The following is a 16,292-nucleotide window of genomic DNA, read 5'->3' on the forward strand; positions in this document are numbered from 1 at the left end:
AAGCAAGGTTACCAAAAATATCCTGGCTCTGATCCAGACATCTTTCCTACCCACTCAGTAATAGCAAATGAAACAGAACTTCCAGCAGAATGCGTGCAGTACAAGCAAAAATGACCAAGTTGTTGTGAGGAGATTTAGAATCCTTTCATAAAAGTCTGCCAACAGATGGGTTTCTGGTGTGTTTTAGGACAAGAGGACTTCTCTCTTAAACTGGGCCTTTTTGTTAGCTTGCTGGTTGCTGTGAATGGATTGTAAAAGGATTACTCTGAGTGGCATTGATTATATTGAAGTCTGTTATGCTTGGTCGTTTGCATATGGTGGACTGAAAAATCACAAACTGCTTCAGTGCATGTTTCCACTTCCTACAGTGAAGTTCTGCTCCAGGGTACCCAGGCTTGAGAGTACTAATCCTTTTCATATACTCATAGGACTGAAAGGGACCTCGAGAGTTCACTCGTCCAGTCCCCTGCACTCAAGGCAGCACTAAGTATTATCTAGACCATCCCTGACAGCTGTTTGTCTAACCTGTTCTTAAAAATCTCCAGTGATGGAGATTCCACAACCTCCCGAGGCAATTTATTCCAGTGCTTAACCACCCTGACAGTTAGGAAGTTTTTCCTAACATCCAACCTAAACCTCCCTTGCTGCATTTTAAGCCCATTGCTTCTTGTCCTATCCTCAGAGGTTAAGGAGAACAATTTTTCTCCCTTCTTCTTGTAACAACCTTTTTATGTACTTGAAAACTGTTATGTCCCCTCTCAGTCTGTTCTTCTCTAGTCTAAAAAAACCCAAGTTTTTCAGTCTTCCCTCAAAGGTCATGTCATGTTTTCTAGACCTTTCATCATTTTTGTTGCTCTTTCCTGGACTTTCTCCAATTTGTCCACATCTTTCCTTGAAATGTGGCGTCCAGAACTGGATGCAATACTCCAGTTGAGGTCTAATCAGTGTGGAGTAGAGCAGAAGAATTACTTCTCGTGTCTTGCTTACAACACTCCTGCTAATACATCCCAGAATGATGTTTGCTTTTTTTGCAACAGCGTTACACTGTTGACTCATATTTAGCTTGTGATCCACTATGACCCCGCAGTACTCCTTCCTAAACAGTCATTTCCCATTTTGTATGAGTGCAACTGATTGTTCCTTCCTAAGAAGAGTGCTTTGCATTTGTCCTTATTGAATTTCATCTTATTTACTTCAGACCTTTTCTTCAGTTTGTCCAGATCATTTTGAATTATAATCCTATCCTCCAAAGCACTTGCAATCCCTCCCAGATTGGTATCATCTGCAAATTTTATAAGTGTACTCTATGCCATTATCTAAATCATTGATGAAAATATCGAAAAGAACAGGACCTAGAACTGATCCCTGTGGGACCTCCCTCATTATGCCTTTCCAGTATGACTGTGAACCACTGATAACTACTCTCTGGGGACGGTTTTCCAACCAGTTATGCACCCATCTTTTAGTATCTAGGTTGTATCTCCCTAGTTTGTTTATGAGAAGTTTCACGCGAGACAGTATCAAAAGCTTTACTAAAGTCAAGATATACCACGGCTACCGCTTCCACCCTAGCCACAAGGTCTGTTACCCTGTCAAAGAAAGCTATAAGGTTGGTTTGACCCAATTTGTTCTTGACAAATCCATGCTGACTGTTACTTATCACCTTATTATCTTCTAGATTTTTGCAAATTGTTTGCTTAATTATTTGCTCCATTATCTTTCCGGGTACAGAAATTAAGCTGATTGGTTTGTAATTCCCCGGGTTGTACTTATTTTCCTTTTTATGGATTGGCATGATATTTGCCCTTTTCCAGGCTTCTGGAATCTCTCCTGTCTTCCATAACTTTTCAAAGATAATCGCTAATGGCTCAGATATCTCCTCTCTCATCTCCTTGAGTATTCTAGGATGCATTTCATCAGGCCCTGGTGACTTGAAGGCCTCTAACTTGTCTAAGTAATTTTTTAACTGGTTCTTTCCCTATTTTAGCCTCTGATCCTACCTCATTTTCACTGACATTCTCTGTTAGACGTCCAATCACCGCCAATTTACTTAGTGAAAACCGAAACAAAGAAGTCATTAAGCACCTCTGCCATTTCCGCATTTTCTATTCTTGTTTTCCCTCCCACCCCTTGAATAACAGGCCTACCCTGGTCTTCCTCTTGCTTCTAATGTATTTGTAGAATGTTTTCATGTCTCTAGCTAGTTTGATCTCATTTTGTGCCTTGGCCTTTCTAATTCTGTCCCTGCATACTTGTGTTGTTTGTTTATATTCATCCTTTGTCATTTGACCTAGTTTCCATTTTTTGTAGGACTCTCTTTTGATTTTTTAAATCATTGAAGATCTCCTGGTTAAGCCAGGGTGGTCTCTTGCCATACTTCCGATCTTTCCTACACAGTGGGATAGTTTGCTCTTGTCCTAAATAATGTCTCTCTGAAAAACTGCCAACTGTCTTCAATTGTTTTTCCCCCTAGAGTTGCTTCCCATGGGATCTTACCTACCAACTCTCTGAGTTTGCTAAAGTCTGCCTTCTTGAAATCCATTGTCTTTATTTTGCTGTTCTCCCTCCTACCGTTCCTTAGAATCATGAACTCTACCATTTCATGATCACTTTCACCCAAGCTGCCTTCCACTTTCAAATTCTCAATCAGTTCCTCCTTATTTGTCAAAATGAAATCTAGAGCAGCCTCTCTCCTAGTAGCTTTCTCCACCTTCTGAAATAAATAATTGTTTCCAATACATTCCAAGAACTTATTCGATAATCTGTGCTCTGCTGTTATTTTCACAACAGATGTCCCCCCCCCCCCAGTTCTGTCTTCTCTCCTTTATTTCTGCTATAATAGCCCATTTCCCCCCAAATTCTGACCCTTTTCCTAGATCTCCATGTTTTTGACTTACATGTGGCTTTGGTCACCTGCCCCCTTTGAACCTAGTTTAAAGCCCTCCTCACTAGGTGTATCCAAATATGCTCTTCCCCTTCCTCAATAGGTGGATCCATATCTGCTTAGCAGTCTTTCTTCCTGGAACAGCATCCAGTGATCAAGGAAGTCAAAGCCCTCCTGGTGACACCATCCAAGCAGCCAGGCATTCATCTCCAGGATGCATCTGTCTCTGCCTGGACCCCTACCATTGGCTGGAAGAATCTAAAAGAACACCACTTGCACTCTCAACTCCTTCACCCTTACTTCCAGAGCCCTGTAGTCACTTCTGAACTGCTGAGGGTCATTCCTCACAGTATCATTAGTGCCCACGTGGATGAGTAGCATGGGGTAGTAGTCAGATGATCCTCAACAGTTGCTCTGTAACATCTTGGATACGGGCCCCTGGCAGGCAGCATACCTCCCGGGATGTCATGTCAGGGCGACAGATGGGTGCCTCCGTCCCCCTGAGAAGATTCACCAACCACCACTATCCTATGTTTCCTCCTGGGAATGGTGGCTGTGATCCTTCTAGCCTTGGGGGCTTCTCCTCCTCCACCTTTTGGCATGATTCCTCATCGTTTGTTACCAGGGCAGCATAACGGTTCTCCATCACCATGGTGGGTGGGTGGGTTGGGAGTACGGGGGGAGCACTGCCTGCTGCCAGACGTAACCAGCAGTCAGTGTCCTCCCTGTGACAGAGCCATATCTTCTCCTCCGCCAGCGGTGTAACAGCAGTCCTCTAGCTGGATAGCGTCCTCAGCCTTGGATGTCTCCATATGAATATTCTCAAGGAATTCCTTGTGGGCACGGATGCTCCTCAGCCTAGCCACCTCCCACCTGTAGCTCTCCCACCTGTTTCCAGAAAGATTCCACCAGCAGGCACCTTTAACACTGGATGGCTTTATGTGAGTAGGAAATGCAGGCCACAGTCTCTGCAAATCCACACCAGGATCTGGGTAGAGGCATCCATGGTTAGGTTCTCAGTCTGGATACAGGTGCAGGTGGAGGAGACAGGAGCAGTGTTGGCATTGGCAATTTGGCCCTTCCTAACCATAGCGATTCTATTACTTCTCCCTCCAACAACCTCACTCTGAAACTCCCCTGTTGCTCTGTAGCAGTTTTATCCAGAGTTTTCTTCTCCTGTGGCTGAGTAGGTGGGATTGAGGGGGAAAAAGTGCTACTGCTTGGCTCTGAGGAGGAATCCTCTACACTTACTGTAGCTGTGTTTAGGGGAATGAAGAATTGCTGGTCCTGCTACAGCTTTGCAGACAGCTAGCTGCTAGTTGCCTCCTGTTAGTGGGAGTGCTGAAGAGGCCTTGCTGTCTTATCTCTCCTTTGCTGAGATGAGGTCGGGTTTTTTTTGCCAGGTAGGTCTTTTCTTATCATAGTGAAATTCTGGCTTCAGTGATCTATTGGGAGGGGGAGAGGATGGGAAAAATCCTCTACAGTAGAACATCAGAGTTACGAACACCTCGGGAACGGAGCTTGTTTGTAACTCTGAAATGTTCATAACTCTGAACAAAACGTTATGGTGGTTCTTTCAAAAGTTACAGCCGAACATTGACCTAATACAGCTTTGAAACTTTACTATAGTAGCAAGGGGGCGTGGTCTCGCTCCCTGACAGCCTGGGAGAGAGCTGTGACACCCACGACCACCCCACCGGAAGCAGAGGGGTGGGACAGGAACCAGAAATATAAAAGACCAACCTTCCAGCTCAGTTTGGGGAGAACTGCCAGAGGAGCAGGATGTCTCCTCCCCTCCCCGGCGGCTAGAGGTCAGACCCAACAGAGGCCGCTACAGTGCCAGAGACTCAGAGGGACACGGTGGAGCTGTTGTGGCTGCCACTAGCTGTTTACCCCTGCGAGACAAATGATGACCCTGGAACCCAGGTACTCCCTGAATGGGAGTGCAGGAAGGAGCCCAGGGAAGCCGAATAGGGTTCGGCTGCGTTACTGATGGCAAGCTGACCAGTGTGTTGCCAGATTCCACACTCACAGATCACTCCACCACTGCTTGGGCTGGGCTGCAGTGGAGTCGGGTGGGCCTGCGTCCCCCTACCTCCTGCTACCCCACCCAAGAGGCCTGCCTTGGTCTGTTGTCCACCTGAGCAGGGATGCCAGACGGTTTTGCTGCCTGCCCTGCCAGAGAGCTGATCCCCCTAGACCAGGGATGGCTAACCTGAGCCTGAGAAGGAGCCAGAATTTACCAATGTACATTGCCAAAGAGCCACAATAATACATCCGCAGCCCCCATGACCCCCCCAAGCACCACCTGCCCACCGGCAGCCCTGCCAATCAGCACCTCCCCTTCCCTCCCCATGCCTCCTGCCTGCCATGATCAGCTGTTTTGCAGTGTACAGGAGGCTCTGGGATGGAGGGGGGAGGATCAAGGGTGCAGCAGGCTCAGGGGAGGGGACAGGAAGGGGCGGGGGCCTTGGGGTAAGGGGTGGAGTGGGGGCAGGGCCTTGGGTTGAGCAGTGGAAAGTTGGCACCGGTAGCTCCAGCCCTGGAGTCAGCACCTATGCATATTAACTTCTGAGGAGCTGCATGCGGCTCCGGAGCCACAGGTTGGCCACCCCTGTCCTAGACTGCTGTGCTGCCCTGCCTGACTGCAAGCCAGAGCCATTAACTGTTTGCTGCCCTTCCCTGATTGAGGGCCCTGGGCCTATAGACTCATGGATGCTCTGCCTGACTTCAGGCCAGAGCCCTTAATTGTTGGCTGTCCCGCCCTGGACTGCAGGCTTGGGCCTACTAACTTGTTGGCTAATTCCCCCCTGAACTGAGTTGCTCCAGAGGCATTGTAGAGAGGGGGCGTGGTCTCCCTTCCTGACAGACGGGGAGAGAGCCACAACCGCCTTACAACTATGCAGAAGAAAATGCTGCTTTCCCTTTATTTTTTAGCAGTGTGCATTTAACACAGTACAATACTGTATCTGCTTTTTTGGGGTCTCTGTGCTGCCTGATTGCGTACTTCTGGCTTCAAATGAAGTGGGTGGGTGACTGGTCATTTCGAAACGCTGGTGCTTGTAACCCTGAGGTTCTACTGTACAGAAATGTTATGTTGCTAGCTTGATTGGAGAGGTGGGAGGCAGTCAGATGTGAATATTGGCTGCATTACACAAACATACTCTATAGTCTTTCTTCCCTTTTGTGTAATGACACAGGGTTGCCGTTCCAGTGCCGCCTGCCCCTTTTGCTGTCTTTGACTGTCCCAACTGAAAATAGTATTAGCTGAAGTACAACTGTTTTCTGCAACAGTACAACTTTTAGACTAGTTTTTTGGAAATACTCTGCTGAATTAAGAGCCATGGTATCTGGGTCTTGCACAACGTCATGCAGGAGCTTGAGACTTTACTAAAAATAAGACCAAATATAAGCTAAATCAGTGGTGAAGGCCCTGTGGCTCAACATTCAAAGGTGGCTGATTGAGCCATAGTGGTCAGGCCCCAGCTCTTTTCTCAGTGTCCTGAATAAAGAAAGCAGGCACACTTTTTTGTTTCCTTGCTTGTTTGTGGTTACTCACTGTAACTAAAATATTTATCTACCTGGCAAGATTGGTCTAAAAATAAAATTTGTATAAGCACCCAGTGTATGAATTTCAGAGCTTGTCAACGGTGTTAGACTGATAATGCTAGAGCCCTTCATTTATCTACAGATCTGGTCCAGCTCAGCCAGTGGCTATGAAAGTTCCTCTGTACTCCTTCATTGCTGTGCCTCTGCCTGACACAAAAGCATCTCTTGTGCGGGGTAAAGTGGCATGCAGTTCTCTTTCATCACAGCTACCGTCCTTTGGGGACTAATGCCTAAGCTTGCTTAAACCATAGCGAGAATTGATTGTATGTTCCTATATTTCAGATTGATACAGCTTCCTGTTAAGGTATTCTGCTTTCATAAATAGGGCCTTCTGTGTATAGTGAGAACTAGTCTGTTTTCAGAAGAATTCTTCACAAAGTGAAGAGGGGCAGGAGCAGGGGCTAGTGGCATTCTGCAGCTAGGCCAAGAATGTTTGGCAAAAAGAGCGAATAGCCACAAGAAACTGACGCAGGCCTTAAGGGACCAGGTACAGCTTTCTCAGTATTGGCCGCCTACAATAAGGCAGTTGATTACAGCCCAAAATACTAGGACTTATTTGTCAGATTCCAAGATGACCAAGTAATCAGATACTCCAAGAAAGGGAGCCATTGTAGGAACTTAGCTAGATGGAATAAAGGAGGGGCTTTTCAGAATTGGAGCCTAAGAGGAGGTAGGCTCTAGAGAATGGTGAATTTGAAGGAAGATTTCTTGTTCACAGTTCCAGCATGAAGAAATTAATTGTGGACAATGAGAGAGCTGATAAAGGGTTGCAAAGGGGGCTGTAGGCAAGTGTATTGTGCCAATACAGATGCCTTTTGATCAAATGCAGAGCAGCGGAAGCATCTGTCACGCCGGTGTATGCTGCTTCTTGTTTTTGTTCTATAGTGTCATCATTGATGACAACAGTTCGCAGAGATGTGCTCTTCTTCAGTTCTGCGCACTATTCAGTCTGTCAAAGGTCAGATTCAGCCACATTTGTGTTAACAGTGCAACGTTGTGTGGGCACCAGGTCAGGGATCTTACTGCGGCTGTGTGCAATTATGCACAGGAACTCTCCCAGCTCTAGAGCCAGCTGCAACATGCTATGGAGCAATGTTGCTGATGGATGCTGTCCCTGTTGCTCTAGGTTAAATCCTATTATATGTGCCCTGCAGTCTTAATGATAACTTGACCCAAACACCGCCCCCCACCCCCCAAAAAAACCAAAAACAAAACAGTGGTACTGGTGGGGAAGATACAGTGAAATTCAATCCACCTCACAGTAGCTGTATTGGAGCTGTTATTGGCACAGTGCTGTAAAATATGTGAGGGGTTTACTAAGTCAGCTTTGTAGGAGGAAACATGGACTGGGAGAATGGGGTTTAGTAATGCAGCAGGCTAACATAATGCATATGCAGTTTCACCTACTGTATGTAATTTGTTGTACATGAGGGATACAGTACATTTCCTAGCCTCTGTGGGTGGATAGTGTGATCTGTTCAATTGGTTTGCCTTCGTACCTCTCAGCCTTATTCTGAAGAAATTTTCTTACACTAAGAAAAGTAAAGCCTTTATAGTCAGTGGCAAATTCATGATCACACAATTTCATCTTTTAGCAGCTTTGATAGTATTACAGTGTGTACACAGTCATCCACCATGCACAAAGCCATCGTGTTTGATGTGGAGAGGGAAGTGTGTGTGATGATAAAGCACTGGAGCCCCTGAATTGAACTGCATTTGAACTGGAACCTGCTAGCCAAATATTTACTCCACTGAGCTAACCACAGCCTCCGCTTTACTTAAATAGAGTGGCAGCTACCACTCTCCAGGCATGCTGCCCTTATCAAAGGAGAGCCTGGGTTAAGGTTCTACGTGTTACCAAGCACTTAGGCACAAAACCAAGCAGCTACGATGACAGCATGCTGTGGTACAATACGTAGCATGCAAGTGAAAGGCAGCCTCTAGCCAAAAAGGGAATGTTGGACATGCCTTTCATTATGAAATGCCAATTTCTTTGGACTTGCTATTTGGTTGGAAGGAGGTACTTCTCTTTTACTGGAAAGTCAGCTTTCTCTTCCCCATGCGCAGAGCCAGAAGAGACTATCTCCATAATCTTAAAAGCATGTTTATTTTTATTAGCTTGTCTTAATGGTGTTTGTACAGTCTTCCTGCACCATCAGCGTTGGGGGAGTTGTTCTCCAAGAAAGGGAGTCTAGCTTAAGAAATGGTGCAGTGTATGAAAGCTTAAGTGCTGGGGGGGGGGAGGGGAAGCTTCCCCCTTGAAATGTGTCCACTTATTGGTTTATCAGCACAAAAATGGCCTACTGTACTAACAGGTATAGACTTGTAAGGGACCTGAATTTTGCGGTACATTCAGCATTTTGAACTTTGAATCCTGACACTCATCACTCCTCTTCCAGATGTAAGCACAGAACCCCAAAATCTTAAACATCAGTTAAACATGCAGCATTCAACAGCTGTGCAACCCACAGCCATGGGTTCAATCCCACAATAGTGACTGGTCCAGGGGGAGAATTAGAGTATGTGTTTGGGATCTGAGTGTATTCAGTTCAAATGCTACTGATGACCTACTGGCTATTTAGGGTTATACATTAGAACTTATTTTTTGAGTTTTCCTTTTAAACTGGCTTAATACATACAATGATAAAAACATCTCTAAAAACAACTTTCATAGTTTGTTTATACTCTGTCAATTATAGTTCAATGGACAACAGAATACAGATGTCCCCTATTTTTGTAATTTGTCACATTAGCAACTTTGAGTTCTGGTGTACTTTCATAGGCAACTATAGAGAAGACACTTTTATATGCATTGTTTCCGTTGTTTGAAATAACCCTTAACTCTGTGCTGGCATAGAATTGGATTACGTCACTGAATAATGTAACTAGGCCTCTGGAATGTTCATTTCTACTGGGGGCAATGCTGAAAACTTAAGGAGAGCACGAGAGTCAAAGGATAAAGGCGGTAGTGTCCTCTAGTGCAGAGGACTGGGGAGACATGAGTTATTATATTCTTAATTGGGCTACTGATCTGACATATGGCTTTAGCTTTATCTTTCTACCTCCTACAGTGTGTTTCAATTGAAAAGCTCTTCAGAAAGACTCTCTTTCCCTGTGCCACCTTCATCCCCCACCCCTCCCCAAATCTTGGTCTGGGCAAATCCACTGGCTGAAGGTGCTCATGAGAGGGGTGGATCTCTTGCTATAGTTGTCAGCACAGAGATGATTCAAATGGCACTTCACCTTTCAGTGAGATCAGGCTTGCTCTTCACCTCTGATCCTGTACTGAGCTGCTCTCATGACAGTGTAAGCTGCTTATAAGTTATAAGATCAGGCAGGTTCAACACTTTGAATGCTGATGTTTTCATACTACTTCTAAAAACAAATGGTTGATCTCTTGCATAAGCAAAATGAGTTTAATTTTTTTCCAGTAGCAAGTTAACATGATACAAAAATACATAATACTGTTCACAGAATACAAACAAAAGCAACAAGCTCCTCCAGGATTTGTGCAACATCACTAAGTATATAGACTATCACTTCTCAGCAATGCATACTCAGTTGTTCTGGAACAATGGTCACTAAGAGAAAATATCCAAATCATTTTGAGAGAGAGCTCTTGGAAGCTGATTTTTCTGACAGCTCAGCTTGTAGAGTGTTTTGCTACTCGTGGTAAAGTGTGGGAAAAGTCCAGAGGGAAAAATGCTGTCCTAGTAAGCTAAAGGCATACCTAATGTGCACCCTAGTGTTCTCAAACTTGCTTCTTGTTCTTAGTACAATCTTGAAGGAAGGGGAGAGCATCAGTCTGTAACAAAATATTTCCCCACCACCCCACCTGTGAAATTTTGCCCTGTATATTATAAATGCTTACTAGAGATGATAATCTAAAGCAGCAACATTCATCCTCAATCCATTTGGTACCTAGTTGGGAGTGTTACATGCAAAACACCACACTGGGCTCATAACTGAAGCGGAGTGAGAGAGTGGGCTAAAGTCTGATCTCAGTTACAGCTGTAGACTAGCTATATAAAATCAATGGCAACATTATGTATCAGAGCAGAGGTGGGTCCATTGTTTCTTCCTCTCAACAATTCATTCTCCCCTTCTGTGATGCAGTTGATCCTTTATTTCATACACAGTATTCCTGTAACCTGGATCCTCAGCTACTACTTTTCCAATGGGAGCTGCAGTAGCTTTCACTCCTACTATCTGCCAAAATTCTGTATTTGGCTGCCTAACACTATTTACAGTTTATGCAATGGGATGGTTTGTTCCCAAGTTGTTAGTTGTCCTACAGAAGCTTCCTCCTAAACTAGTGGGACTAGTTTAATACCCTCACTGTGGGTTGAGATTAATATCTTTTTGTAGCCTTTTATTTATTTTATCCATTGACTATTAGGAAGGGAGAGCATGATAGTGCTGTCTTTTACTCCATAAGGTGTTCAAGACAACAGTCATTCAAAATATTGTGCTGCATTAAATAGGGCCAGGCACTAAAACAGGTCCTGATAGAAATATACCAGGCTCTTCATTCACTCTCGCCTTCAGCATTTGATTTTTGTCTGGACAAACTGCAAAAAGACAGACTTGAAAAATCTACTGGTGTATTTATAGTAGACATGACTAGTTTTCATTGTTTAACACCTAATACTCAAGTGATACACTAACATTGGTATTTGTTTCTTTACTTGAAAAACTGACAGTATTAGACCACTTTCATTATAGTTATGATCTCCATAGGCGTTAAACAACCTAGCTGCACCTGGTCTACAATTACAAAGTGATTAAATGGGTGGAGCTCAACATTTAAGTTTGCAATTTTCTTTATAAAAATACAAATTCCCTCTCTCTCTGGAAGAAGAGATTTCTAAATTACAAAATATTTCAGTTACGTAAGTGGGGTTCAGAATCTATGTGGACCTACGCACCAGCAGATGTGTAGTTATTTTAGTCTGTTGTAATGAATTGTTAAATAGACGTGAGTGTCCAGTAATTTTAATTCATACAAATTATCTACACACCTGCGGGGGAATTCATTCTGACTTATTATAGATCCTGGATGAAATGGGGGGACTCAGGCCCATCCAGAATCCCACTGAAGTTAGTGTCCCTCTGGGTGCAGGGGTATGTCCGTGCATCCCAGGATCAGGACCATAATTAACAGGAAATCGGCAACAAGCAGTTGCTGGTACAATAAATATAAAACATTGTGTTCTTACATTAAAAAAATACGAGTCTTACACATGTTCGAGTACAGTCAAGTGCCCAGCAAATTTATGCTGATCAAAAGAATCAATGTAATCTGACAATTCCTATAGTTACAGTCTTGCTCTAGAGTTGTTCTCCCCTCCCCCCCCCAAAAAGAATCTCATATTTGCATTGTAATACCACAACGGCTGAACCACAGGGCTTTGAAAAGAAGCTATGTTCCCTCATATAGAAAGCTTTCAGAGTCCTCATCAAACACAAGTCAGGAATAATAATTTAACGAGGGCCCAGACAGCTTTGTCCTACCATAGAATCTGCATTAGGTGGTGGTGGGAACTCCACAATGATCCCCTCTCAAATCATTTGCATGTGGGGATTTGCCTCCGCACACAAAACAGGCCTTAATGATCACACACAACCACCTCTACCCTTTCTTCCCTGGAGTGAGAGAGCTGCTCCAGACTACAGCTGGTCACTGCTGCTCTAGGAACCCCTCTGAGGCTGTATTACTTTTTAACCCTTCTTTCTGGAGAAGGGCTGAAGGGCATTCCCTGTTTCCAACCCACCAAAGAGAGCTGCCCACATTCTACTTCCTTCCCCTGCACAGATCACTCTTCTTATAGATCAGAGGAGGAAGGAGATCCAGATTTAGTGGGATCCCTTTCTGGCATGAATTTTACTGCAAAGATACTGTATATTAAATCATATTTACTGTTACATAGAATATTAGGCAAGTTACATTAAAGCTAATTTTTAAGAAGTTGGACATGTCATATGTATATATTTTTAATGCACACTCATGATTGACAGACAATACTGCAGCTGAATAATTACTTACAAACAAATATACAGATTATGAAAGCATGAAGAATAAAGTATTTAGTTCTTTCTCCACCCCTTCTCTATAATCATGTTGACAGTTACCAACTTTTAAATAAACACTGATACAAAGTAAACTCCTGACAGAGTAACACTGAGGAAATCCTGGCAGCAAAATGTTTACATGTATCATGTAAACAGTGTTACCCTCAAAGGCTAGTTTAAAAATGTTCCACATCTATAGATCATATTCTGGCACTTCTGGTAATGGAATCCATAAGAGATGTCTTCAGATGAGTAAAATTTAAGGAAAAAGCTCATTCATAATAATAAAAAAAAACATTAAAACCTTACCTACTGAACATTTTTCCCACAGAGACATTGGTTCATGTCAGATCAAAATTCTCATCTAAAAGTGATAATGGTTAAAACCATCTCAGGACAACAATTTTGAACCAATGATCTAGAATTACATGGTTGTAAAAGAGGTAATAATAATAATGATTTACTGGAAACAAAAAAAAATCCTATTAACAGTAATTCACTCCAGTTCCTCTGTGTTCTGAACATTTCTTGTTTCTTAAAGGTTTACCTTCCTGCTATTACAAATACAGAAAGAATAATCGATCAGTTTTATATCCTGTACTTTATCTTTCCGTTTTATATAATCCTGTGATCCAATCTGATCATCAACTGAGTTTTGAGAGCTGAATTCCCTAGCTACTTCTCAACTGTGCCCTGATCCCATAGTCTTAAGTGCAATTTTAAAGATCCCTATTTTAATTTTTCTAGCTAGCCCACTAGAAAGTTATTTATTTTTAAAATGGTTTTGCAATGAACATACTTTGCATTTTATGTAAACATTCTGTAATACCGTAAGTGTAGTGCATATAAAGGCACAAGACAGAGTAAGGTTTGTGTCGCTGAAACTTCCTTGGTTTCAGAAACTAGCAATACACTTTTTTCTTTTTTTAAATCTGGCTGGTAAACTTTGATCCTTTGAAATCCAACATCTGATTGAATATGTACATATCTCCTTTCTACTTCCACTGTAAAAGGTTTTCTATGGGAAATAAGTTTGGGTTTTTGATGTGAGTGATCAGATGTCCAGTGTCCCTGTAATAGAGCAAATACTACATATTGTTATGACAATGAAAGTCTCTTTGTAAGTACATCATTAAGTTGCAACATTTTAAATACAACTGAGAAAGGAATGAGCTTATGTTCAATATTAGTCTAATGACTACCAAGCTATGAGAAGCATATTAATGTTCTTGGGCCATGTACTTCTCAAAGTCCACAATTTAGATTAAGCATTTTTTGGTCCAAATGTTTTGAAGTAACATTAAGTCCACACATTTTGTTTTTCTAAAGAGATACTGGCCCAAACCAAGAAGCTGTATCACACTAATCCCAATTTCATAGAAATCATCCTGTGCAGCTGTAACTGAAAGCCCTGATCTAAACACCTCCATTTACACACACAGTCAATCTTAAATATGGGCCTCTTCTTACTATTCTGCTAAGAATGAAGATTAACCTGAACTGTAAGCACACAATCCAGTTAGGTGAGAGGTTATTTCAGCTATCAAGTGTTTACAATTCAGCAGTCATATCTGTATAGGGGAAGAGAGAATATTATCTGCAATCAAGTCTAAGATGATCCAACCTAATTCACGTAGGTTGATTTTAAATCATAAATTAGCTGACTCAGTCAGAATCTGAAATCAAAATATGGTACCTGACCAATCAGTAAGCCACCCAATTACCAAAAATCAATGCTAATAATGCTTTTCCAAGGATAAAGCCAGCAGTACAAAATGTATAATTCTTTTTTTTTTAAATAACCTACTTACGGCCATTGAAATTCATAAATAATATCAAGATTCAAAACTGATGTAAAAGCATAGACGGGCTATATATAAGGAGTTTGTTTTCTTGTGCTATCAGAATACCAAAGTAAAAACTAGCCCTAGAATGTGCACAATTGTAAATTTTGTCCCGCTAATCCTAATGAAAGGATTCTCCCTTTCTCCTCTCATAATACTCAGAAATGTCCTTTAGCATTTTAACAGTAATTTGTATATGTTGAAACATTCTTTATACAGTTCAAAAATATCAGTATGTCTTATGTTTCAAGCAATGACATGGCAACAGCTAATCAGCTGTCAATTTCTTCTGAGCATATCCACACAGGAGCAGACAGGAACAGCTGGCTGATGGGGGCTGATTTTTGGAAGATTGTATCTTCCTTTCATCAGCAGCTTTACCTTGAACTGGAACAGAAAGCATAAAACCCCAACAACATTTTAGAAACAAAGGCACATTTAGCAATTTAATGACATTTGTTATATCTTTTACAGGAAAAAAACAACATATAATGGAACATATAAAGACTGGATTGATAATAGAGCTGCCTTCAAATCAATCCATCTTAGGCTGGTAGTGACCAAAAGTTGTGATCATCATGTGGGTATTCTATCGCCAACTACTGTGTGCAATAGATGGGTAATCTAAGTTCTGTTCCTACAGGTACGTGCCTCATAAAAACAACTGTTACACGTGGTACTAAAATGAACCATTTTTGTCAGTCTCCGTAGACACACCAGTGAATGACCATGTAGTATGAACTCCTATCCCTAACAGTGGGGCAAAGAAGCTGGTAGCACAGTGTCAGGAATGTGGCATTGTGCTGCCAGTATAATGGTGCTCTGGAGAGAGAAATTCATTCTTTGTTACTATCAATATAATTGAGTGAATGTAATTTTTCACTATTTCTCTATGAACTTTCATAGGCACAATCCAACTCAGAAAAGTTTATATGACATACATGAAAGAACTTACATAACTGAAGTTGTGTTTATTAAGAAACAACAGAAATATTTGTCCTGGGAAAATACCTTGAAAAAGTTTTCAGAAAGAGTTGAATAAAATACTGAATTTACACCAGCTGTGTTCAGATTCTTTTCTGTTAGCTTTCCATGAATACTTCTATGAGTAAGTTTACTTGTTTTAAAAAAAACAAAACAAAACAAAAAAAACCTCCCTCACAGGCATTGTGATTTTTAAGCAAATAGTCACAAAAAGCAAGACATATAAGTATTCAGACCAGAAATCTGATTCCAAGTTATTCATCAAATTAGGGACAGAAACGATAGAATGCAGGCTCTATGTCCAATCAAAACTAACAGTTCAAATTTTGAATACTTTCAGACTGCTTACAAACAATGTATAGTCTAATAATTATTAATAGATATTCATTGGAACAAGGCAAATAATATATAAACAAAAAAAAAAATCTATATGCTATTCACAGATAAGATGCAAACAGGAAAGAAGTAAAGTTTTTCCAAATTATTCATTATGCATTATTCACTCAAAAATATATTTCTTCTTCCTAATTTTAATTTTATAATAGGAGCTTTGAAAGCTTAATATATGAGCATGTGTATTGCTAATTGCCATGGCCATTGTTATACTCCATTTTTTGTGACTGCAGCCATTAAAGCAATGGATTCCTTTATTTGAATGGAAAATATCCATGAATTCTGGGATTTTGCATTTGAGTGGGTGGATGAGATAACAGTCAAACAATTTCAATGAGAACCTTGAAAGTTGCCAAGTTAAAAAACTACGTTTCATAAGGTATTATAAAAATACCAGGAACTCTGATTATGACTAGTGATTTGTTACATTAGTGGTTATTCTACGGGTGATCTGAGAAGTCATTTTAATTTTAAAATAGTGTCTCCAGGGTTTCCTAGGGTGCCTT

General features: G+C 41.7%; 1 protein-coding gene across 2 annotated transcripts in view; it reads right to left on the reverse strand.

Moving 5' to 3' along the window:
* Window positions 1-16,292, reverse strand: part of ZDHHC2 (zDHHC palmitoyltransferase 2) — a 105,546-nt gene that overhangs the window by 23,882 nt on the left and 65,372 nt on the right. Inside the window, exon 13 of one of the 2 annotated variants that reach the window (XM_074951339.1) lies at window positions 9,913-14,796. The exons of the other annotated variant lie outside the window; for it this stretch is intronic. The gene's annotated coding sequence lies outside the window, so the exon portion shown is untranslated. Of the gene's footprint in view, window positions 1-9,912; window positions 14,797-16,292 lie in introns of those variants that run through there. 2 annotated transcript variants of the gene reach the window in all.

The sequence above is a fragment of the Natator depressus genome, chromosome 4 (assembly GCF_965152275.1).
Source record: "Natator depressus isolate rNatDep1 chromosome 4, rNatDep2.hap1, whole genome shotgun sequence".
Lineage (NCBI taxonomy): Eukaryota > Metazoa > Chordata > Testudines > Cheloniidae > Natator > Natator depressus.